Source organism: Megalobrama amblycephala, linkage group LG23 (genome assembly GCF_018812025.1).
Source record: "Megalobrama amblycephala isolate DHTTF-2021 linkage group LG23, ASM1881202v1, whole genome shotgun sequence".
NCBI lineage: Eukaryota > Metazoa > Chordata > Actinopteri > Cypriniformes > Xenocyprididae > Megalobrama > Megalobrama amblycephala.
Window position 1 is genome coordinate 15,939,890 of NC_063066.1, and position 25,399 is coordinate 15,965,288.

Here is a 25,399-nt window from a genome sequence, read left to right on the forward strand (position 1 = left end):
ACTTACAAAAGATCCAGTGATCCATGGATATTGCAGCCAGGAATGGTGTTTCCTGACATTTATATCTGCCTGATTTCAACACCGGGGATATACATAAAGCAAATTTGACTTGTATCTAGCCTTAAGACTTATAAAGTTTTTGTCAGTCACTTTTTGTAAAGTTTTTGTCAGTGTTTATTTAAAAATATCCAATTACGCAGAATATAAGATGGCAAATATTTAATTGATGAGTTGTCTATACAATATATAACAATACAATATATGATTTTACCTCAAAATTCAACATATTGACAAAATGATAACTGCAAATCCACATTTCACTGCCTCAAGTCCAGTTGTTTCTGTGCATTACAGCGATCCATTTGCTTCTCTTTTCTGTAGCTTTCGACAGTAAAAATATACTTCAGATTTATTGACAAATCTATTTTTAGATGTGTTTGTATGTGTTTTTCTCAGCATTCACACTGAAAACCAATGCTGCCACTCAGTCTTTTTGCCACTCAGTGAGTGTTACCGCAATCACTCCGGCCGACTGTGATGTCACATGCATACCCGATATATGTTTTTCCCCCCTCTCCATCTAGTGAAAGTCAGTGTGGTCAGTAGTTGTTTGGACACCACTGGCTTTCACTGTATAGACAAAAATAGTTGTAGTATTCTTCAAAAATACTTTGTGGTCAGCAGAAGGCGGCAAATCATTTGGGTTTGAAAAAACATGATGGCGAATAGATTTCAGTTTTCATTTTTGGGTGAACTGTCCTTTTAAGATCACAATTTACAAGGTAGCCTCAGTGGAAAAAAAAGAAATCAAAGTCAACAAGGTTCCTACAAAGTGCACAGTAATTCTCACATTCATGCTAGGTGTCTTTTATAGCCATCTCCAGAATATCTGAACAGCTCTTTCTTATTTTCTTGAGTAGAGACGTAAAAAAAAAAAAAGTGCAAAGAGAACATGGCATCAAGAGATGGCGTTGGCAGCTGACCAGAGGGCTTCGGAGAGCCTCTCTCTCCTCCTGTGCTCTGTCCCTCTCGGGCATCAGTTCGACAAACTGCCGAGTTCTGACAGCTGTCATTCAGTATAATGACATATCCGTGAACCTTTGTGTTGGCAAAATTACCCATATACACATGGACAGAAAGAATGGCAGGAAAAAAAAAAAAAAACAAACAAAACAAAAAAAACATGGACGGGTGAATTGGAGAAAAATTGTGTTGTCCATTGTGTTTTTAATACAATTGTTGTATAATAACTCACTTGTCTCAGAGTTTCAGCAAAGATAGTGTGGACCTTTCATCAAGTTTGACAACTCGAGAACAAACGGGAGGAGGAAAAAAGGCTTGCCGTTTTCCTCACAAGGGCCGATTCCTCTCCAAATCGATTTTCTCAGACAACATAAGTAGTTCTCTCTATTGAAATGAAGAGAAGTTGTCCCTTTTTTCTCCTCACTCACAACTCCAGCCATTTTCCTCGCTTTCCTGGTGTCCGGTACCCTCCTGCTCTTGGCAGCTTTGTGCAATCAATCAATCACTATAACTGAACTGTCTCCCACCCCAAGGGTAGCGCCTGTTCTCTCACTCCATCTTGCTTTCTCTCTCTCGTCTGTGTCAAGCCATGGCAGACCCCTCTCTCCTACAACATATCCAACAAATGAAATGCAATGGACAGTTAATTAAACTCAACATCTCATTGTACATGTTCAATTTTGACTAATGATGCCTTTTTATGCTCTTAATCATAACTACCCCCTGGTTATTTATTGATTGGTTACCCCTCACAAAACATCTAACCACAATTAAAACCTTGCCACTAATGGCATATTGATTCCACCACAGTTCAACCACATTACCCCATTGCTTTAACGACTTAACCACAGGTCATCTGACATTAACTACCATCCACTTAATGCCAAAGTCAGACATAGTTTATTGTAAACAAGCAATTAGGCTCGAAAGCCAGACACAGAGGTATTATACAACAAAAAGAATGACCACTAAAATTTCAACCAAACAATGTTTATCCAGCTTTATCCAAGAAAAATACTTAAAGGTGCAGTAAGCGATTTCTGAGAAACACTGTTGATATTTGAAATCAACCCAAACAAACACACCATTCATTGTTCTGCCCCCAAAACGCACGAACACGCAGTGCAAGAGTGGATGTCTCTTTATCATTGCTGAAGCAAAGCAAGAAAATGCTTTGTTAAAAATAAAGCGAAGATGACAAACAAACAACAAGAAATAACAAAAGATGAACATACCGTACAATCGAGGGTATTCAACAGGCAGCCCGTCAGCATTACATTTGTGGCCTGTGCCATGTTAAATATGACCGTATTATTTATTAATTTTTTTTTTAGAATTTGCATTCAGAAGTAGCACGGATATTAAAGGCCCACTGAAGTGCCTTGAACGTGTAGCATTATTCACTGTGTTGTTGTAATTCCCAATGAAACAGGTAGACAGTGCGGGATATATCAAGAAGCTTCTCCCCTTTTTTAAAAAAATAGCCAATAGCGTTTCGCCTAGATCACAGCTTGGCCAGAGCCGTTAAGCTCTTAAAACTCAATTTTCTTCATAATCTCTAACCGTTTCATCTCCATATTGCTTTCAATATAGCATTGTTTGTACACTTTGAAAAACAACTGTAAAAAAAAAACGAAACAAATTTACACAGCAAAACACCATTTTCCATTGAAACAGTAGTAAACCATAAAACAATGCATTCTGGGTAATATTTGTCATTTTAAGAAAGGAGGCCTATATGCTACTTTCTCAAAAATGAAATTTACAGAAGTAATATACTGTAAAATCTATGATTTTCTTGGTAGTATTTGTCATTTTAGAGAATGTAGCCTTACCCTAGGACTGCACGATAATGGTTAAACTGATAATCACAATTATTTTGCTCAAAATTATAATCACGATTATTCTATCAAAAAAGGGTAATGTAGTTATGGCTATTTTGCACGTTCTTTACCAACCTAGACTTCACCCAAAAGGCTGAAGAAAGCTAAAGCTAAAGAGCAAAGGTGAATGCTTTGTAATCTGATTAGATTTTTAAAGCAACACAATAGTGTTGTCACGGTACCAAAATTCCAGTAGTCGGTACCGATACCATGAAAATTTTACGGTTCTCGGTACCAATTTCGGTACCACAGTAAAATCTATTGGAACTATTTCACTATTTTATATAGCCTATTTTAAAAACATTAAATATGATTTGGAGTGTGTGTGTTTGTGTGTGTATATATAGGCTACCTCAATGAAATAAATTTTGAAATATAAAAAAAATAAAAAAATAATTAAAAGCTCAAACATCCATTGTGTACTGTTGAAAAAACCAGCATACTGGTAAGGTAGGTTTTGAAGCTGTATGCTGGTCAAATGCTGGTCCTAAACTGGTCCTGCTGGTCCATACTAGTCCTAAACTGGTCCTGGACCAGCATAACCAGCTCAAACCAGCATACCAGCTTCAAAACCTACTTTACCAGCATATGCTCCTTTTTCAACAGGGGTAACAGACGTGCGAGTTTATTTAGCTATTCCGTCAGAGAAACAACACACTACAGCCTGTAAAACTATGAAATAAATATCGGTAAATAATTGTAACCTAAATAATAAAGTTAAATATTATTTCAAAAAGCATTCGTTTTTTATTTCCACACAAAGACGCGTCATATATAGCCAAAGTCCCGTTATTACTTTGATATAGCCGCTTTGCGCTTTGAGAGGGATGTGGGACACGAGCAGGAAAGAGACCATTTCTCTTTAATAATATCTTCATTATCTCCTTTTGTTACAAACAACTGACACTTGATGTAAAAGGTCTGAAGAGCGTGTTTTATCCTCCGCAGGGGCAAGACATTCAGGCTATGTTTGATTTAGCTCTGCCAGAGAAAACGAAAGTAAAAATCACTGGTGTGTGAAACGCGCTATACAAATAAACTTGACGCGCCTTATAAAGTTAATAATAGAAACTGACGTGCAAGCAAAAAGGTTACTGTCCTACGGTGTTTGTTCTACTTTACCACTGTAAATAATGCGAATAGCCTAATAGGCCTAAATGCGAACGAGAGAAACGTTATAATCCCCTGCGTGAGTGAAGATTTGGGAAAAGAAACAGATTCCATGTTTAGTGGAATAACTAATGGAATATTGTTAAATTCTCTGCTAATCAGGTGACCAGATCGCGATTCGGAAAACAGAATACGAAGCTTAAATGTATGGACTCACGCACCTCTCTTATTCTGCATTAACCAAAATGTTTCCATGGCTGCGATGTCACATTTAATTGCTAACCTATTATTTCTTCTGTAAACAAAGCTTTGTGCTTCACTCGTGTCATATTCAAGTAAATACTGCCACAGCCCTATCAGTGGGTATCGAATATACCCGGATTCTCGGTGCTACCGGTACTACAGAAATGCTGGTATCGTCACATTTTCAAAATTTCAGTACCGACTTGGTACCGAAGTACCGGTACTTTTGACAACACTACAAACACAATTTGTTTGCAAACGAGACAAACCACAGATTCAGATTGCCCTACAAATTCGTAAAGCAAAGAACAAAAAGTCCCTGGCTATGGCCATTCTAAAACGCTTAATGTGGCTTAATGTACTAAGACAGTGATATTAAAAGACCAAACTCCATCATAATACAACATCATAATAAACCATACTGTACCCAAAGCAGATGAGCCCAGAATATGAACGCAATGTGTTTAATTACACGTTAAGTGTTTTCCTCCCATAGAAAACCGTAAAGAAAAAAGAAAACAGCTTAATGCCACTTAATGTAGCCTACTAAGTGATTTTAAAAGATCAAATTCTGCACAAACCAATTTTACTGTATAGTATGCTTTATTAGTATAGTGTTTAATAAGTTTGGTATTTTTTGTCATGTCACTGTCTTAGTACATTAAGCCACGTTAAGCGTTTTCTTTATGGGAGGAAAATGCTTAATTAAACGTGTTGTGTTCATATTCCGGGCTCATCTGCTTTTCTGTACATAGTATACTTTATTAGTATGGTGTTCACTAAGTTTGGTTTGTTGATAACACTGTCTTAAGCCACGTTAAGCGTTTTCATGTTAAGCGTTTTAGAACGTCCCAGTGGCTATATCATTTTCAACTGATTAACATTATGAAAACTGGTAAAACCTTTGGGAACTTCAAAAGATAAAACAGTGAAACTCCTAATATTATTTCCAATAATTCCAAAATATGTTCATTTTCTAGATTGAATTGTAGGTTGCAAAAGTGCATTCTGCAAACAGTAAGGTCGAGATCCGTGTTGCATTTGTTGAAATTCATCGCTGAAGGTTCCATCATGGCAGATTTAGTCACACAAATAGTATGAGTAGCTTGTGAAGAAACAAAGACTGGCTGTATGACACTTTCATTGCAGCAGAATTTTGCTGTGGAGATCGCTAAGCATACATGTTTGTTTTCAGATCATCAGCGCTTCTTCCGCATTTAGAGGGAACGCGTACACAGACTTGCCAGATTGCACAGATTAAGTAAAACACCGGGACGACAGTATATCTTTTCAAGGGAAAAGCTCTATTTGGGGGATTTAAGCTCTTTGCATCCGGCAACCACAAGCATATCCCAAAGAAAAAACACATTTTCAGGATAAAAAATGAGCGGGCCAATATCGTGACGATTATTTGTAATCAATCGAGAGAAGCAAATGTGATTGATGAGAAGTAAAATATGATTAATCGTGCAGCCTTAGCCTAACCTATAGGTTACTTTCTTGAAATTGACAAATACTATTACCCAGAATGCACTGTTTTGGAAAATGGTATTTTACTGTGTAAATTTTTTTTTTTTTTTTTTTTTGTTATTTTTTTAGTGTAGAATTCAAATGAGTCCGTGGTCTGTGCCGACTCAAAAACGGACTTCATTCGCGCCAATGGAAAGCATATTTACACTGTCTGAATCGTTCCCTATTCTCTATTGAGTGCACTATGTGCCATTCACCATATATAAATATTAGTAAATGTGTGAACAAATGAACGATTTCAGCCGCAGGTTCGGTGTCTGTTTATAGTGTAGGAGGGGGCAGGGCTTCAGATTCTAGAGAGCGCTTGATTGGACAGAAGATTTGATGAGAAGCTGAAGTCCGCAGTGATGTCATGAGAATCCATGATTGATTTTAGCGGAAGTGACTTATTCATAACCTAAAGGATAACATATTCATACTAAAAGCTAAAGAACTTATATTTTGATTTCAGGGGGTATTTAAGCACAAAATATACTTCAGATTTAGGTGACGCAAATTTAGTCATCAGCAACGAAAGCGCAGTGTACACGCACAGCCCAACTTTTCAAACCGCAAAAAAAAAAAAAAAATGTACAGGTACATGCGCTTTGAATTGTTTTCGCACTATTTTAGTTTGTCCACAAGGTGTCAACTCTGAACCAGACCACTGTTTCACAGTCTGAAAAGAAATGGAGAAGACAGCACAAGAGGAAAAACAAACACCCGTCCGCATTGACAAGCGCTTGTGTGAAGGGAATAAAAGATACCAGCAACTCTATTTTAAATGAGTACACTACAAAGACATTTTTATCGACCATAACTTTTGGAGAGAAAAAGCGCAGAGACTGGACAAGGATAAATCTTTTTAGTGCGCATGCGTCGCATAAAGTTCAGTTCAGTGACACTTTAAATAGGACAACCATTAAAGGACTAGCTAGATTAAAAAAAAAAAAAACAATTGCATTTGTTAATACTCAGTAAAACTACAAATATTAAATGAAAGTCTTACGAGGCAAGTTTTAATTTGTGTCCCTTTGCATTTTATGTGGTTTAAATGCAGCCCTCTTGGATTCCAAAATTGAGCACCCTTTTCTCTTTTGCAATGTTTCTCAGCCATCTCTCTTTCTACAGTCTTTCTTCAAATCTCCCTCTTGCTCACTCTCTCTCTCCTCCCTCATCATGAGTGTATATGCCCCCTACTGCTGATTGGCTACAGTGTGTTGTGGTGCTCGCTCCGATCCATTTTCAACAGCATTTTTTTAGAAATCGCTTACTGCAACTTTAAGAAAAAGATTATTATAAATAAAATATTAAAAATATTTTTTATAAAAATTATTATAAAAAGTTGGTTGCTTAAACTTTTTTTCCTTGATTTTCTTTTTTGGAGTGATTACCTTTTGGTTTAAAAAAATGGTCTAAAATATATGTGTTGCTGAAATCAAATAAATAAATAAAACTCAACAATGATGGAGTGCTTTGCTAGGCTCAAACATTTTGATTGGGTTAGTAGAAATGGAAATAAAAGGACTAAGTTTCTGATTTTATAAAATACTGTTATTCAGCTTTATTCAGATTTCTGTGCATTGAAAGAAAAAGGCAGGAAAATGGCTGGACACTTCTATATGAGATTGATATCCTCTACTCTTTTGTTTTCTCTCAGCCCACCATTGCTCTCTGTCTCTTGCTTTTTCCTTCAGTCTCCCTCACTCTCATTTTCTTCCCATTTGTTGTATATTTCTTCCCTTTTGGGGGTGAGATAAAGGATTATAGAGCTTATATTTTCTCAGATGGAGTGAGGAGCACAACCTGTGAGTGTGTGTCTGCATGTAAGCTTGTGTTTGCTCCCAAGGCGTGTGAGCATACAAGTGTGTGTGATTGATTTCGTCTTTCTCGGCTCCCTTGAGGCAGCGGAAACCCCACTTTAGCACCATCTCTCCCTCAGGTCAGCTGTGTTCTTCAAAGGTTAAGCTCTCTTTTGCTCTCTCCTTCTTTCGCCATATGTTACTATCTCTCTCTCTTTCTCCCATTCTCCTGTTTTAGTAGAAACATGTACCCCTTTGAAAAGAACAGCATTTGGTGTGTTCTGGATGCTGGTTCCCTTACCAGGTTTCTCAAATAGAAAAGTCTTCCTTGGTCAACCAGCTTCATTAGAGAGACCACATTGGTTAACGGGAAAGCTACTTTCCCTATAGTTATAGGGAAAGCTGCCTGGTTAAACTTTCATGCTAAACAATGGTATTGGGGAAAGTTACCTTTAAAAGTAATGCATTACAATATTGTGTTACTCTCTAAAAAAGTAACTAAATGTGTTGCTTAGTTTTATGGAAAGTAATTTGTCACGTTACTATTGCGTTTACTTTTTCTAACCTGGGCTGGGCTTGCTTGTTTATTTTTTAATAACGAAAAAGTTAGATTTCTGGAAAATTAAGGGATATAAAAGGCTCTTTAACACAAAAAGTGAAATGAATAAGAAGGGAATGCAAATTTATGCCTGTATGTCTGCCATTATGGATTGCAGATGAATAGGATGCTGGAAAGGAAAGTACTTAAGCAATAACAATTAAAAAAAAAAAAAAAAAAATGTGATAAGTATTTAAAAGTTTTTTTTTTTCATGATCTTACACAAAAGTAAGACGCTCTCTGATGCCAATCAATCAATCAATCAATCATGAATTTTCAGAACCAGTAGAAAAATCAGCATGAACCAGCTTGGACTAAGGGTAGAGAGGAGTATGGTTAGAAATTCCTACTATATGAACGAATGGTTGAGCAGAAATGCATATAACAGACTGTGGTTTAATCGAGCGAGAAACACATTTTTGTTCTTGAGCTAATGCACCTAGTGACAACAAAATGAACTCTAAATCCCACGATACCCAGTGTTAACCTCATTTACCCAAAGCAGTTAGGCTTTTGTTGCATATTTTATGTACCATAGAGAGTCTGGAACATGCCAGAGGAAAGAAAAAAAATAATTAAAAAATAAGCAAGCAACATAGTATGAGAGTTGGTTATTACAAGACACAATTCTAATGGGGAAAGGACTAGGAAGGACTATCTTCACTCCAGCGTACAGAGATCAATAGAAGCTCTATCCATGTTTGACTGGCTGGACTATTGAGCTTATTCTTCAAATGTCAAACGCTGGTCTTTTGCTGTTATCGGACGGGAGTTATTGAACCATAGCCTCTGCTAGCAGGTGCTATAGATCTCTGGGAGAGAACTGCATCAACACCTGAGAAATGGCACGTGGACACATCGGTGCGCTCTGCTATCTATCCTGTCCCCTGCAGAATTAAGTCATCACTTTGGGAGAGAGAGAGAGAGAGAGAGAGAAAGGGATCTGTTTATACCTTCGCTAATCAGCCACAGGCTTGAAGCAATGTAACAAACAGGGAAAAAGTCACTACGGAATAGCATTTCGCAAGGTCAATGTGACCAATAATAGTCAGATGTTTCCAACACATGACTGTGCATTCAGGGCAATTAGACTGTGTGCGTACACAGGGTTTGGTCCGGCATAACACCAGTAGCGGGATTATCCCTCCAGCATCTGGACTTCAGCTAATTAGATCACCTTTCCACAACTGCACATGTCTGCGTGTTACTGCAGCCTGCATGTTAAACAGCATGTAGGGCAATAATTAGGGATTGCCTTGATAATATTCTAGGGTTTACTGTGCCATTACTGGGGATAATAAACCATTGTCTCTTGAATGAATATCTCATTTTGTGTTTAGCAGCCAAAACGTGGGATTGCCAAATGCCGACATTTTTAATGGACATTCAGATGGATGGATGGATGGATGGGTTGATGGATGGGTGGATGGATGAACAGATGGACGTAGGGCTGGGCGATATATCGATATAAAAAAATATATCGATATATTTTTAGACGCGATATGGAATTAGACCATATCGCATATATCGATATAGTTCAAATTTGCGCTGCTCCCCGCGCCACCGCCCCTCCTCTTCGGGGGGGCAGGCACAGAGCCACTCTTCAACAAACATGGAGGAAGCAACTACGTCTGCGGAGCGCGCGGAGGAATTGGTTAGTAAAAGAAAAAGTGAAAAGATAACAGAGCATCTCTGAAGCCGGATGCTGTTGACAGGCTGGTGTTTCTCGCACAAAATCTTTAAACGAAGGAGGATACGCTTGTCTGTCTTAATGTCTACCTCAAGACAGCATTACTGTTTATTAGGGGTGTGACGAGATCTCGTGGCACAGATCTCGCGAGACTAAACTGTGACGAGATTTCTCGTCGAGGCGAAAAGTAGTCTCGTGATGTTGCCATGACAGAGTGTTAGGATGATTAGGAAAGAATATGCCACCGCTACGTTTACATTACGCCTCCACTGTCGTTTTGCTTTGTATTTAAATAAAAAAAACATTTAATTCAGTTGGATAACGGTCGCCGCCGCTCCATTACAGAGTACGCGCGACCGTTGAAAGTGAAAGTAAACGCGCGCGCGCATTCAAACGTGATTTCAATACCCCGCATTTTGAAAGCGGCTCACTGATGAATACAGATATCTCTCAATATGAAAGCTATTTTAGGCTGGGCAGTGTAGTTGTAACCATCTCTCAGCTCTGTATCAAAGAAAAATTTGGTCTTATTTGATCTTTGAATATTGAGAGAGTGCGATTATGGTTGCACTTATTGTAAAGTGTTACCATAAAAATGAATAACAGTTTTCTCTTCTTATTATTTACTAGTACAAACAATAAGGTTTCATTTGTTAACATTAGTTAATGCACTGTGAACTATCATGAACTAACAATGAATGACTATTTTTATCAACTAACAAAGATTAATAAATACTGTAGCAAATATATTGCTCGTTGTTAGTTGATGTTGGTTAATACATTAATGTTAATAAATGAGACCTTATTGTAAAGTGTCACCATTTTTATTTATACTGTTTTTATTTCTGTGATCAGATTGTGGAGAGGAGTTCAGTTAGGAGGTCAAAAGCTGTAGAAGCTCATAAATCATGTACAGTAAGGTCTGAAGAGACTGAAATCATACAGAAGAGAAGTCAGTCAGTTGAGTTAGTGGCAAAACCTTTTACATTACTTGAGTATTGTTGTCTTTTACTGCATATGATAATTCATACTCAGAAAGTAGAACTGAAATGACATTCATTACAAAATGATTAGTTAAAACATTTCAAATACACCAGAATATTTTTTCTAGTCATGTATTTCACCATCTTGTCTCGTCTCGTGAACTCAATCTCGAGTCTCGTCTCGTCTCGTGAGATACTGGTCTCGTCACACCCCTACTGTTTATCAAAGTAAAAAAAGAGGGGGAAAATGTTTGAGTTGATAATCTGTTTCTTGTGCAACTGGTTGAGACTGTTCAGATAAGAAATTGAGTTAACAAAAAGGAAAAGGTAATCTCAAGCTGATGTTTAAAAAAAATGTTCTTAAACTGAGCACTTTATTTTGTTCTTTCTTTATATGTAAATGCTGCCCTTAAATTACTAGGGTTTGTCATATTCTTTTGTAATGTTCGTTATTTGCATCTGTGGATTTGTTAGAAAGGAGAATAAAATCTGTTATTGGATTTTAATAAGCCATTTATAGTTGTAAAACTAAAAATTTTTGATATTGTACTTTTCTCATATAAATATATTTATTTCGGAAAAAGATTGGCCTATTTTATTTTATACGCTATTTTTAAGATATTTTTTTTTATTTAAATGTGCACCTTATGGAGCTTTGATTTAAAAAAAGGTACTTCTGTCCTGTTATACAGTATTTTTTTTAACATTTTATTGTTATTTGAACAGCGGAGCATTTAATTATGAACAGGTGAAGAAACCTGTTTACTATTTATTCATTTGATTTTGCAACTGTTCACTGAAATGGCCGGTTTCAATAAAACTACTTGTGACGTCATATTTGGCTTTGACTTTGACTGAACATTTGCTCTCACTTTGCGGAAAAAATATCGGGATATATATCGTATATCGATATTCAGCCTAAATATATCGGGATATGACTTTTTGTCCATATCGCCCAGCCCTAGATGGACGGATGGATGGATGACATTTAAATAAGGTTGATTTGTTAATATTAGTTAACTGCATTAGTCAACATGAACAATTCTTCTAAATAATTTAATAATCTTATTTAATGTTAATTTCAACAGTGACTAATACATCATTAAAATCAAAAGTTGTATCTGTTAATATTATTTAATGGATTTGGGCTAACATGAAGTAGTTGAACTCAAAATTGTTGTACTTGTAATAATAAAGATTAATAAATACCATAACAAATAAACACATTAAACCAATTTTGCTCATAGTTAGTTAATGTTTACTAACTAACATTACCTAATGGGACTTTTATTTATTTATTTATTTATTTATTTATTTTTTTTTGTTGTTGTTGCTAACAACATTCAAAACCAATGCCATGGGTAAATACAACTGAGAATTCAATTACAGGTTACAAATTATGGAAAATACCATAAAGATGACATAGTGGGGCAGTTTTAAGGGCTTTGGAGTTGCTGAATGTAAGGAGAGTGTCCAGGAAGGAATTAAGTTCCTTACAAAAAACAAAAAAGTGGAGCTTCACACCTTGAAATTTACATTTGTGTAAGAAAACTTTACTTTACTTTTTACTTTGGTAACACTTTACAATAAGGTTCATTAGTTAAATATTAGTTAATGTATTAACTAACATGAACTAACCATGAGAAATACATTTGTTACTGTAATTACTAATCTTCGTTAATGTTAGTTAATGAAAATACAGTTGTTCATTGTTTGTTCATGTTAGTTCACAGTGCATTAACTAATGATAACAAGATTTAATAATGCATTAGTAAATGTTGAAATGAACATTAACAAAGATTAATAAATGCTGTAGAAGTCCAGTTCATTATTAGTTCATGTTAACTAATGAACCTTATTGTAAAGTGTTACCAAAAATGTTGCTAGGAAAATAAATAAATGTATTCAAAAAATATTGGTCCTTTACATCCTTGTCAAAGTTGTGATGACCAAATAAAGCATCTTTGTTTAACAAAGATTCTCAAACTCTGTGATGAATACGTGCGTACAAATGTACAAAAATATTACCAGAACAGACTTGTTTGTGAACATTCCCAGAAGAGATGAGGAATAGGCTTGTCTGCAGCACCACAAAAGGAACACAAAGAGTCAATATCAGGAAACATCGTTTTTCTATTCTTTTTTCTTTTTTTTTTTTTTAAGCAGAGCGTCACAGGATAAAAAGTGGTTTGTAATACACATAATTTACCTTATTGGTTATTAAATATTTAGATAACACTTGAATTTCGACAACTGGCCATTCCAGTAGGCCACAATGTATGGGAGAGAATCTCATTCTTATATAGCTCTCTAATTTTCCTGTTCTGACCAGAAGAGTTAGATAAAAATCATATTCCCAATCATGGTATCAAAAGGATGAGCTACTGACAAAGAAGACTGGGGTCTAGCTGAGTCTTTGAGAAGAGTTATGGCCCCACAAGGAATGGCATCCATCAAAATTGCAAACTCTGATGGAGTGACAGGTATGTCATACCTGTTCAAAAACTCTTAGGAATATAAATATCAATCATCATTGATTAACTGAGAGATCAAAATAATAATATTATTGACCCAATCTGGGAAAAACAAAGATTTATTTTAATGGGACTTATTGTTACCAATGAAGATAAAAGCACTTAGCCAACACAATCACCCAAATAAGATGGCTGCCATTTGACTGTAAATGTAATCACTCAAAGTACAAATGACCCACATTATTTTGAAATAAATAAATGGAATAAATCTATTTTAGCAATGTTCTTATATTGCTGCATTAAAATTGCATAGCGATGAAGATGATTAGAGTCTAGATTTCATTTCAGTAATGGTAGATTAGAATCTGGGTGGATTTAATGTTTGTGAGCATAGTTATTTATTTATTTATTTATTCTCTCTGCTGCTCGGAGGACTATCAATATAACAATGAGATTATCCGTCAGCTGTTGGGTCACCATGGAGATTACACAGTGGCCAATGCTGATTATCATGAGGAATGGCAGTAACATGGAACTGGGGCTGAATTTAACAACTTTAACCGTTGTAAAATCAGCGTTTATAAATGTGCTACCTTTTTAATTATTCTGAACAGAATGTTGGACATAAATAGTAGCAGTTCAGCAAGATGATAACATGATAATTGAAATTTGTTTTCTAAACAATTGTTTGATGCTTTATGGCTGTCCTTTCAGAGACATTTAAGAAATTAAGAAACTCTTAAAGGGACAGTTCACCCCAAAAATTAAAATTCTTCATGAACTTACTCTCATAATTTTATGTTAAGAGACCACAGATTTGGATATGGATGGTACTTTACTGGATATATGAGCTCAAGCTTTTTAGTTCATTTTATGAAATCACATTGCGTTTAAATCACCTGTTAAATGCACATAAAATTTTACACTGCATAAAATAAGATGGAGCTGTAAAAGAACCTGGATTTATATAAAAAATAAAATCACCCTTGTATTGTTTGGTCGTTTTTATATGTAGAAAAGGTAATGGATGAACACTTAAAAATAAATAAAAAAATAAAAAATACATAAATACTCCAAACAAGAACAAGTGATGAGCAGTAACATGGATCTGTGTAGTTTGGTAGAGACATTTTCAAATCAAATACTATTAAAACACAAACCTAAGACTCTGGAATTATACATTAAGCGGCAAGTTGGTACGTTGCTTGGAAACTATAAATGGCCTACTGTTAAGATAATGAACTATATGCCAGTGTGTCATAACCTCTATCTTACCCCAGACTGTTCAAGAAGCGGTTTGTTCTAGTCTCTCTGCATAGATACTTATGGTGATAAAGAGAAGCTTACAAGCTGACTAATGAAATAAGAAAAGCCCCACACTGCTCACGTATGCAATGCCGCAAAGTGCCTCCTGCCTCCAGCTCCCTTAATGTTGCAGTAATAATGTTAATGTGTCGTCTATCCCTTGCCTCAATCTGATCTGCTTTGTTGTTAAAGAGTTATAGAGAAGCAGGAGACGGTTGAGCACAAAGCTCCATGCCCACGGGCCGACACACTGATTCAGGCACACGGATTCATGTCAGATCTGGGCCTTTAATCATCAGAGTGCCCCTACGCTCAGAGACACACACCTCATACAGTCCCCCCGAACGGACGCGGCCCACAGCCCAACTCATTTCAAGCACAAGATTATGGATTATGGTAATCCAACCAGCCAAAGGTCAGAAGCAGAGGGCAATGCGGGCTCATTCAATCTAGATAAGGCATGCAAGTGTTTTCCTATATGTTTGACCCACTTTAATCACCAAAGAAAATGCTAAATGACATTAAAAATTAGGTAAAAGTAAACAGACATGTTGTTTTTGGTCAATTTTATTGTTTTTCCAATCAGCATGTTGCTGATACTGACACAACCTGAAAAAAAAAAAATAAATGCTCTTGTTTTTGAGCCAAGTGAGTTTTGCATGAAACTTTCAAACCAAAATAATTTGTACTGAAAATGATTGTACATGTTTACTGAAGGTAAAAATCTGTGGCAGGCATTATATATCCATGTCTAAATTCAGTGCATCCAATCGACCTCTAATGTCTCTTGAAACTCAAATTACTGGAACAAAAAAAAAAACAACTAAAACAAACAGACATACATCCATACATAAATAAAATAAATCATTCCTCTTACATGCTAAACAAAAACTGCACTACTAGGTTTTTAGTTCTTTACTTTAATAAAGCAAGGTAACAAAATAGTTATTTTATTTTAAAGGGTTAGTTCACCTGAAAATGAAAATTCTCACCCAAAACTGAAAAACACCCTTATGTTGTTTCAAACCCATAAGACTTCCGTTCACAAATTAAGATTTGAAGTTTTAGCTCAAAATTATACAGATCCCACAGATCATTTTTTATAGAATGTTAAATTTGTCACTTTTTGAGGGTGAGCAAAAACGCTCCGTTCCTTTAAATGCAAATGTGCTGCTGCTCCCAAGAAGAGGGCGGAGTTTCAAGAGCTTGTGTTTGTAGCTCCAATTACCTCATGTGGACTCACTGAAAATGTCAGAAACTGTTCAGCCTTTTATGTTCAAACCGGAGTCGGACAATGATGGAGAGACTCAAGAAGAAGTGACAACATGTAGAATGCAACAGGACGTTTCTGAATGGTTAGTTGATGAATGTAGCTAATGTGGAGTTAACTATCTTAAAGCCATTGATTAGCATATTCTGTCATGATACTCTATAAATTGCTCATGTGGGAACTGTTGTCACAGAACCCTTGTTTCCCTGGACTTCATTTCCCAAGATCCTCCTGTTTCCACACCTGCACTCACTTCCCTCGTCAGCTCCTCTTCAGCACTCATCACCTGCACCTGGACTCTATTGTCAGCACTCCCCATATATTGCACTCACTCCCTTCACTCCTCGTCCGTTCTCTGTTTTGTTAAGATGTATGTTTGGTGATCTCTGCCTTCTGTTTAATAAATGTATTGTTCGTATTGTGGAAATCCGTATCAGCCTCATCTCTACACCAGCAACACGTAACAGAAGAACGGACCAAATACAACTGGATTTTCCACAGGAAAGAAAAAAATGGAGACTTTCACCGGCTCCCTGGATCCAGCTCCTCCAACGCCTCTCACCCTGACAGCCAGCGATCGCCTTATCGGGCTCCTGCAGGTAGGTCGTTCGCTGGAGAGGTATGTGGAGGAGTTCGTAGAGCTCGCTTATTTGACAGATTGGTCGGATGCTCAGTTGATCGACCTGTTTTTGGATGGACTGGATGAGAACACTATTCGCTTTGTTGAACCTAACGATTATGTTTCCTTAACTGATGCTATAAATTTAGTTTTGTATTTAAATTGCTCCGAATTCTTAGTCCAAGGGGTTCAGAATTTTGGGTGTTCCTCTCGTCCAGTCCTTCCAAAAACACGGTCAGCCCGGCCAGTCTGCCAAGCTCCGGCTTCCTCCGCATACCCTTCCAGCGAACTCCCTGCCTGCCCCATGCTGGACCCACATTCCTCTACTGGGCCCAGTAAGCGGAGGAAGAGAAAGAAAGCAGCTCCAGTATCTCCAGAGCCCGCTCCAGTATCTCCAGAGCCCGCTCCAGTATCTCCAGAGCCCGCTCCAGCCCTCCAGCCCTTCCGAGCCTGCAGCTCCAACCCTGTGCGAGCCACCAAGTGAGGTGGCCTGGCTTATAGACTTTTGGACAGAGCCAAGTTCTCCAGTCTCCGCCGAGCCAAGTTCTCCAGTCTCCGCCGAGCAAGCCGCTCCAGTCTCCGCCGAGCAAGCCGCTCCAATCTCCGCCGCCGAGCAAGCTCCGCCGCCGAGCGCCAGTCTCCGCCGCCGAGCAAGCAGCGCCAGTCTCCGCCGCCGAGCAAGCAGCGCCAGTCTCCGCCGCCGAGCAAGCAGCGCCAGTCTCCGCCGCCGAGCAAGCAGCGCCAGTCTCCGCCGCCGAGCAAGCAGCGCTAGTCTCCGCCGCCGAGCAAGCAGCGCCAGCCGCCACCGAGCCCTTTATTATGAACTTTGTAAAGACTGTTTTCCCTCCCTGCCTCCCTCTCCCGCCTCCCATGTGTGTCTTCACTGAACCTTCACCTCAAGCCCCCTCGCCCAGATCTCCACCTCGGACCTCTGGGCGATTACCTTCACCCCGGCTCCAACCTCCCTCTGCTCCACCGTTGCCCATCAGTCCACCAGCTTCACCAGTATCCATCCTGCCTCCACTCACACCTTGTCCACTTGTCAGCCTGCCATCCCCTCTGGACTTCACTCCTCCGTCTCCGCTCCGTCACTCCGTCCCTCGGTTTCTGTTGGCCTCCTCATTCCCCCCGGTGTTCGTTTTGTTGGCTGTCCTCCTGCTTCCACTGCAGCCTTCTGGAGCCCCGGCTGCGCTTCGGTCGGCGGAGCCTACGGTTCCGCCATCACCCGCCAGTCCTTCAGCGACGCCTGGGCTCAACGCCTCGAAGGCTTCGGCTCCTGACCCACCATGGCTGCCCGCTGCACCTGACCCGCCATGTATGCCCGCTGCATGTCTGCCCGCTGCACCTGACCCGCCATGGCTGCCTTCAGCCCCTGACCCGCCATGGCTGCCTTCAGCCCCTGACCCGCCATGGCTGCCTTCAGCCCCTGACCCGCCATGGCTGCCTTCAGCCCCTGACCCGCCATGGCTGCCTTCAGCCCCTGACCCGCCATGGCTGCCTTCAGCCCCTGACCCGCCATGGCTGCCTTCAGCCCCTGACCCGCCATGGCTGCCTTCAGCCCCTGACCCGCCATGGCTGCCTTCAGCCCCTGACCCGCCATGGCTGCCTTCAGCCCCTGACCCGCCATGGCTGCCTTCAGCCCCTGACCCGCCATGGCTGCCTTCAGCCCCTGACCCGCCATGGCTGCCTTCAGCCCCTGACCCGCCATGGCTGCCTTCAGCCCCTGACCCGCCATGGCTGCCTTCAGCCCCTGACCCGCCATGGCTGCCTTCAGCCCCTGACCCGCCATGGCTGCCTTCAGCCCCTGACCCGCCATGGCTGCCTTCAGCCCCTGACCCGCCATGGCTGCCTTCAGCCCCTGACCCGCCATGGCTTTTGAACCTGCCCTGGAGACATCCACTCCAGTTTGCTCCTCGCCCTGCACCAGCTTGAGGTCTCCAGGGCGCCCGCCCCCCGGTTGTTTCATCTACGGCGCGAGGACGCGCCTACCGGGAGGGGGGGGGTAATGTCACAGAACCCTTGTTTCCCTGGACTTCATTTCCCAAGATCCTCCTGTTTCCACACCTGCACTCACTTCCCTCGTCAGCTCCTCTTCAGCACTCATCACCTGCACCTGGACTCTATTGTCAGCACTCCCCATATATTGCACTCACTCCCTTCACTCCTCGTCCGTTCTCTGTTTTGTTAAGATGTATGTTTGGTGATCTCTGCCTTCTGTTTAATAAATGTATTGTTCGTATTGTGGAAATCCTTATCAGCCTCATCTCTACACCAGCAACACGTAACAACTGTTGTAAGATCCTACAGAGCCAGAGAATATATGCTCTCATGAAGGTAGAACAGGTATAGTTTAGTTTAATCACGGTTGTCATCTTGCTTTTATGACATGCTATTGCATTTGTGTTACGTACTATATCGCAATAACATGGCCTCACCCCTTTGTTACGTGTTCCCGGGGGCTGGGTTTATGTAAATTTTAGGGTTAGTGATGGCACTAACCCAGGAAGAAGATGTAGTCACTACCAGTCGTTTGACGTAGTCCTTAAACATAGAATTCTTTAAAAGAAAATATCTCCCTTTGCATTGAAATGTTGTTTATGCTCTAACAGCAATATTACACACTAACTAAAGCTAAAAAATGTCAACTCATAACCAACCACCCCTTTAATACAATCTGAGAGATTTCTGTCCCTCCATTGACAGTCTATGCAACTACCACTTTGATGCTTCAAAATGTAAAGATAAAGATATTGATTAAAGATATAAGATATCTCATAAAGATATTGTAAAACTAATCCATAAGATTTGAGTGTTTTACTCCAAATTTTCGGAAGATTCACTTTATATGATGAACTACTTGCTTTGACACGTGAGAACAAACCTCATTGGTTCTTGTGGATGCTCAAACGTGCTGCGTAACACACGAGAATGAACATCATTAGTTCTCGCATGTCAAGCAAACATGCTTGAGCTTCAGTTTACCATAACTGATGAGCTGATTAATGTTTATATGTAAATAAAAGCTTAAATCTGTTTAATACGCTAAAAATAAAATCAATAGTTCAATGTTACACAAATCAAGACATCTCATCATTGTAACTGAAAATATAAAAGATGCATTTTCATTTTTCATTTAACAGTACTACCAAATTATTGTTTTTAAATATTACATTTGAGTGTTGCATGACAGTAAATATTAAATCTGATTAAAGACAGTTAATCTGTTCGAATAAAAATGAATGAAGAAAATAAATTGGATAACTAAATTCATTCAAGGGAGCCAATATCAGAGATCCTCTCTTAGCGTGAGACCCTCATCGCTATAAACAGAAAAGACAGAAAAACTGAATGGCTCTCCACTGCTGAACTAAATCACAGACACTGTGATCCTTGAATGTTGTGAGACCAGTAAAGTGAAGAACTGTACAAGTACACACCTCATTGTTTTGCTGTTGAAAACGTCAGGGTTCTGACAGGAACAAAGAAAAGCAACAAGCATTTACACACGGTCAGTGACCCAAACACCATGGGTAAATTTCTTCTGTCTGCAAGTTTTTTTTTTCTCTTTAATAAGCCCATCTTACATTTCAGAGTTTCTCAGCGGAAAGATCTAACACAGAGAGGCTAGGGGGCACGACTGCTCTTTCTTACACATACACACTTTGAGAGGAGATATTGTTCATGTGTGTGTGGAAGACAGAAAAGGAGAAGTTTGCTGGAATACTGTTTTAGCACAACCTTGACACCCTCTGTTACCTTTCCAGCTCATCTTCTGTGAACAGAGAGGTAAGAGGGTAGGGTGCAATGTAATAACAGAGGAATGAGAGGAAGAAGGTACTGTTATGTTTCCCTTTTCACTTTCATTCTGAAATTGGAAGGAATACTCATTCCCAGCCTCCTCTGAAGCTAGTGCGAAACGTGTGCTTGTCCTAACGTGTTATCAGTGACATATAGACATGTTTGCTGAAACTGTTTTCACATCATTTGAACAGATGACACCACTGAGAGAACTGTGCCAAGTACAAGCACACCTGTGTTTCTTATATGAGAGGCTGATCTGTGATTACTAGTTCATTAAACTGTTGGCAAAGGAATAGCTCAGCCAAAAATTAAAATGCTGACATCATTTACTCACACTCATGTTGTTCCAAACCTGTACAGTATGTCTTGATTTGATTTCTTCAGTGGATCACAAAAGGTGAACTTTGGAAGAATATCCTAGCTACTGTTACCATTTAATGTTATACAAGAAAATCAATACACCATTAAATTGATTCATTTGACTTGTGCACTATATTTAATGTCTTCTGAATACAGTAGACCAAAATGTAAGTCATTATTCACTCTAGCTCTTCTTTGTTTGCTTATGAGTAAAGTATCATCAGATTCCTGAATGAGCTGTGAGCTTGAGTCAAATCATTTCTGTGAATCTGTTGATCCAGTTGACCAAACCAGTCGGAATGAAATCAGGCTGATTCAGTTCTCCCTGATCCAGTTACAACTGTTAACAGCTCACTGGAGGGAAAATGATCTGTGATTATCGGTCTGTTCATCAAACAAATCTATTGTACAGCTTCAGAAGACTTGAAACACTGTACAAGAGGTGTACAGAATAATTTGATTTTTTTTTTCTTCTTTTTTTTGTACCTTTTGATGCGTGACACTTGATGTATTCACTTTCATATTGAAAAAGAGTAACTAGGACCAAAAAAAAAAAAAACTAAAATCTTTTATAACATCCTACTAACAGAATTAATTACAGGGCTGTCAAGCCAACATAAAGAACATAAAGAATCAAAGTGATTCATATGACTTCTGCACTATATTTAGTCGTCTGAAGCCAAACAAGTTTTGTGTGATGAACACACTAAAATGTAAGTTATCTCTTCATTATCTCTTTGTGAGCCAAGTATCATCAGATATCTAAAAAAAACTTGGTATTTCGGATCAAATATTTTTAATGGATCAGTTGAAAATGTAGTTCACCAAACCAGTCTCAATGAATCCTTCACAAGTCAGGCTGATTGGTTGTCAATTTCACTAATTCAATGATCTGAACATCTCACTGAAGAATGAAGATCATCAGTGATCCTCTGTTTATCACAAAAAAAATTACAGCTTCAGAAAACTTGGAAAAGTCCTCATTCGCATTGAAAACCGAAGCAAAGATATTCCTTAAAAATTCACCTTTTGTGCTACTGAGTTTGTCTGTGTTTTGCGTTACATGTTGGTTTTGAACAATATGAAAGCGAGTAAATAATAAAAATTGTTATTTTATCCGAACAACAAACAGTTAACAGGTCCAGGAGCAGCTAATTTAGGTAAGAAACTGATTTGAGAGATGTCACTCCACAAGAGGGCACTGCACCCATTTGCTGTATGCGATGAAATATTCTCCATTCTTCCTCATTCACTTTGCCATTCCCTTTCCTTCACTCTCTCTCTCTCTCTCTCTCACACACACACACACACACACACACACACATAGGAAATGAATCAAACAGACAGACTGGCTGTCTACAGTATGTGGGAGGCCCTTTCAACCAAGAGAACATCTCCAGGGTAAACTATCTCTAACTCTTTCTATCTTTCTCTGTCATTCTAAATCTCACTAGAGGGATTCATTGTAAACAGTCCCAAATTCATAATTCATTCAAAATAATGGAAATGTCTTGCAGAATTGCATTTCAACTAAAATATTCTAGTGATGGGTAAAGAGAAAGAAGCACACAGTTCACACCACATATAAGTCTGTCTATTAGATGTAGCTTACCACCTAAATATGGATAAGAAAAATCAGTAAGCTAACAAGCACATCAATTCAATTTCTGCCAGTTTATTATCTTCATATAATCTAAAAGTTGCTTGAAATAGAGTTGGACCTTCAAGGAAGCGTCCGTGTTTGTGAGACCAACTTCAAATGCACCCAAAAACTTTCAAATGTGATGTAACAAAATGTTTGTGCCGCGTTGTCTGACAGGATCAAAGGGTCAGTTAGCTCGAAGGGCTGACGGAATATACCACAGAACCGAATCAATACACACACAGAGGGAGATCAGATACAGAGGAACTGGAAACATTCTGTCAGATCTCAGTCTGCTTCAAAAAGCTGTGCGTTCATACACACGCACACGCACGCACACACAGGGATAGAGAGAATTTGTGCCATTTTAACAGTCTTATACATGCATCTTGTGCTAAACCGTGTGCGTTTGAGGTTAAAACGTGAACCGCGTTTCTTTTTTAAACATTATGCATCCGGAGGCGTACGTGAGTGCGCGCGGCCCATCAGCGCGGTCATACAGTCGGAGTTAAAAGCCTTGACTGCTGAGAGGATAGGGCGTACATCAACAGAATGCTTATAAATGTTGTATCCCTCTCTGTCCTTTGAGACAATACCTCAGCTTTGTTCTCTTCCATACTGCTTTGTTTGTTTGTTATTGTGAGTCAGCGAGAGAAAGCGCACGAGTGAGAAAGAGGGAGGGAGCTATTTGCATTTAATTCAGTGTTGATAAAGTTGTACGAACTGAAAGCAGTTCAAAGAAAGCCGGCTTGGACATTTTGAATGTGCCAGATCTGACAGACTGCTCTAAACACAACAGATTATATAAAAACTGCGTCTCTCTGTTATTACCCTGCCTCTATGAATCCCGGGCCCTGTTCTTTGTGAGTCGTTTAATACATCCGAGATAATGCGCCAGATTCCACTAATCGTACTAATTCCTCTCTGGCTAATTTGGTTCTTCAATCACACATGTAGATTTGATTAGGAAAGCTGGATTGACTTGCTGCAGATAATTACCTATTCTTGTGTTTACTGGAAAGACAGAGCTATATATCTACACTGGCAAAGATGTTAACCAATTTAATGTGATGACTTAATATACACTTGAAAAATTTGTAGAAATGTATGTCAAATTGTTTGTAAAAGATTTTTATGAATGTACATAATTCATAATGTATCACTACCATTCAAAAGTCTGGGGTCAGTTTTTTTTTTTCTTCTAAAAAGTAAACAAAATTATCAAAAGTGACAAGACTTATATTGTTGCAAAAATATAAAATGGCAAAGTTTTTTTTTTATTATTGCAATGATATTTTGCAAAATGACTGTTTTACTGTATTTCTGAATTTCTGTAAAGTGGAATGATTAAAAAATGTTTTGCTTTAAAAAAAAGAAAAAAAAGAAAAAGAATTAGACAGAAAGGCTTTTAACAATTACTGGACCTTAGGAAACACTGCCAAGGCAGCCAAAATGAGGAGAAGGGGCTGGCATAAAGTTGAGGATTAATTAAATTTGTAAGTGTTTACCTGTTAGCCTACATTATTTCTAGTGAAATTCAAGATACATTTTACAAGGGACAGGTATACTTTTCTAAAGGCATGGCAGACAGCTCTTATATCTTAAACCCAAGATCTAATCTTGTTTACAGTTACAACCTGTTCCACACTTAGAAGTTTGGGTTTATGGACCTATTGCTATCAAGACAGCTCAAAGATAAGCTTCAAAAGAACAGAACATTTCAGGATCATGTCAAAAAATCAGTTATATTTAGATAACTCAGTAATAAATGTACAGAGAACTGTTGCATCCTCCTCAACACACCTCACCAAGCACCCACCACCCCGGCTCATCTATTGCATATTATCTAAACCCTGACAAAACTGTTCTGTGATGCTTTCATTACAAAACTGCTGTCATTAGTTAAAAAGAATGCCACCGTATTCCCGTCACTAGGTCCAATACAATCTACAGTACAAGTGTATTAGGATATAACATGAACTCTCGCCACCATTATTGATCGGTCCACAACCGTTTTTAACAGAGACTTTAGGAATTCATGTAAGAAATGACAAACCTCCTGGCGGAGAATAGCGCAGGCCCGGACAGCACCGTAAACCACATTTCTTCTTTTTGCTTCTTGAAAAAAAAAAAAAGTAAGGTGTGTAAAAATATCACTGATTTAGGCAAATGTAATTGAAATAAAGTAAGAGACATTAATTTTCTCACTTACCAATTTAATCGTCGTCCTCTCGAGCGCTGAGCTCAAACGGACCTCCGTAACGGTTGAAGTTTAAAAATGATGCGTTCACGCGCATTTTAATTACTCGCGCAAGACGCGCTTCTGAAATCCGACACTGCGCATGCAGACAGTAAGTTACACAACTGATCAGCACATACACATGCAAGTTATTTGCTGTTTATGTCGAAGATCATTTAGTGCATCTGTTTGGAGGGTTGAGTTATTAGAATTGACTTTCAGAATCTAAATAATTCCTACAGGATTTTCTTTAACCAGCAGATGGCAGAATTCTGCCCCTAGCATCTAGATCCAGAAACAACTTATATTTAATTTAGATTTTTTTTTTTTTCATAACAGGATAATGCGGCAATTGTTATTTTCTAATAAACCTATAAAACTCGAAAATGTAAGTTTGTTTTCTTCAGAATGAAAGGTGTGCCTATAAGTAAAAACACAAATATAATGTTCAGTAGTGTAATCATTAAAGCACTAATAATGTATATAAAGCACATTTAGCCCAAAGAACCCTTTGTTTCAAAAGGGTTCTTTCTCCTTATATAGAACCTTTTTGGCAGAAAGGGTTCTATAAAGTTGGTTAAAGAACCCTATAGGGTTCCTAGAACCTTTTTTTTCTAAGAGTGTGGTTATACAATGTTTTTGTTTCTTCTTCTTTGAAGTAACATGGGCTTCCAAATGTACCATAGTACTGCACACAGTTATGAATACTGCAATCATTCGCACCATGCATGTGTTTCATATCATACCATGATATTACCCCTTCATATCCTCACTGTACCATGGTACCACCATAATATGTGTTTGGAAGTACTTGACCTCTGTTTACCTTTCAAATAAAAGCCTGTATA

The 25,399-nt window shown here is 38.6% G+C and overlaps 1 long non-coding RNA gene across 1 annotated transcript; it reads right to left on the reverse strand.

Moving 5' to 3' along the window:
* Window positions 1–310: 310 nt before the first annotated feature.
* Window positions 311–24,809, reverse strand: LOC125259156. The gene is made up of 3 exons (XR_007182735.1): window positions 24,525–24,809; window positions 24,369–24,430; window positions 311–1,630 (listed from the first exon to the last, which is right to left on the reverse strand). It is a non-coding gene; the product is annotated as an uncharacterized LOC125259156 (long non-coding RNA).
* Window positions 24,810–25,399: the final 590 nt, after the last annotated feature.